The sequence below is a fragment of the Nomascus leucogenys genome, chromosome 2 (assembly GCF_006542625.1).
Source record: "Nomascus leucogenys isolate Asia chromosome 2, Asia_NLE_v1, whole genome shotgun sequence".
Taxonomy (NCBI): Eukaryota; Metazoa; Chordata; class Mammalia; order Primates; family Hylobatidae; genus Nomascus; species Nomascus leucogenys.
The window spans coordinates 109,727,051-109,728,681 of record NC_044382.1 but is presented as its reverse complement, the minus strand read 5'-3'; positions in this window follow the sequence as shown (position 1 = coordinate 109,728,681).

Here is a 1,631-nt window from a genome sequence, read left to right as displayed (position 1 = left end):
TGAAAGTCTTACAAAGTCATACTGAACTAAAACTCAAAACCATGAAGATAGTGTGACTTGGTTTATCCAAGAAGTCACTTAAAATTCATATTTTTTAATTAAAAAAATGCAAAGCATTATTTTCCTAATTTAATCATAAGCAACTGTGGTTGAGAAGCATTCTGCTATTGGTTAAATGGCAAGATACATAGAGAAGAGTTTACCTCATCCTTCTGAAACTTGAAAATAACAACTTAGTTCTTTTATCATGTATCTTTTAATAAAATTCATAAATGTAATATGTCACATTTTATAGCTTTTTCTACTTTGATTTGTGTTTTAAGTTTAGTTTTATGTTTACTTCTCTGAAGCAATATAACCCTGAGTACAACAGACTATTTGCCCAATAACCTGTAGAGTAATACACGTTTTTCACAATGGAAATATCAGCGACAATTCTGTTTTTCTGAATAGTACCTCCAGCACACTGACAGCACCAGCATGTGCGTGCTTTCAGGGACAGGAGGCCATTCCAACTCTGTTGTGTTCATTTTTCCTTCTTTTACAATGTTTTCTGAAACTAATGCTGATGCAAATAACTTGGGGAAATAAGAGGAAAAGTTAATTAGGTGAAAGGCAACCAAGGCATCAAAGTCTGCAGCCTTGAGCTAAAATGCAAAACAATGTTATTGTTCTTACAAGAAATCCTTTCTTAGCTTTCAATATGTGAAAATTGTGGAGATTAATGATCCTTTAGTTGAAAGACTCCAGCAGAAAATATCCATAAATCATTTGTTAGTTTCTAAGAAAATACCCCAAGAAACTTTCATTAGATGCTGTACTTCAGTAATATTATTTTTCTTTTTCTCCAAGCTTTTTATTTTTCAGTGTTGCTGGGCGTATAACCCATGAAGACATGTTAATTTCATTTATCTCCATTGTGGCTTCATTGTAGCACCAAGCTTTCTGTTTATCAGATTGCTCTGAATGGGGTTACCTGACCTACTGACATTCCCACAACCAGTTTGATATACTTAAAGGATTGTGTCTTTAGTTCTTTCATCTTGGTTGCAGACATAAAAATATACAAGATTAATTTCAAATGTGCTCCAACCTTTATAATATGTCCTTACTCATCTTTCTTTACTAAAACTGGGAATCATCTGTCTTCTAAACCTGAAAAATTTTATTAGACAATTCATATTTCACTTTAAAATTACTGCTAATATCCAGAATCTACAAATAACTTAAACAAATTTACAAGAAAAAAAAAAACACCATCAAAAAGTGGGCAAAGGATATGAACAGACATTTCTCAAAAGAAGACATTTATGCAGCCAACAAACACATGAAAAAAAGCTCATCCTCACTGGTCATTAGAGAAATGCAAATCAAAACTACAATGAGCTACCATCTCATACCAGTTAAAATGGCAATCATTAAAAATCAGGAAACAAGAGATGCTGGAGAGGATGTGGAGAAATAGGAATGCTTTTACACTGTTGGTGGGAGTGTAATTTAGTTCAACAATTGTGGAAGACAGTGTGGTGATTCCTCAAGGGTCTAGAACGAGAAATACCATTTGACCCAGCAATCCCATTACTGGGTATATACCCAAAGGATTATAAATCATTCTACTGTAAAGACATATG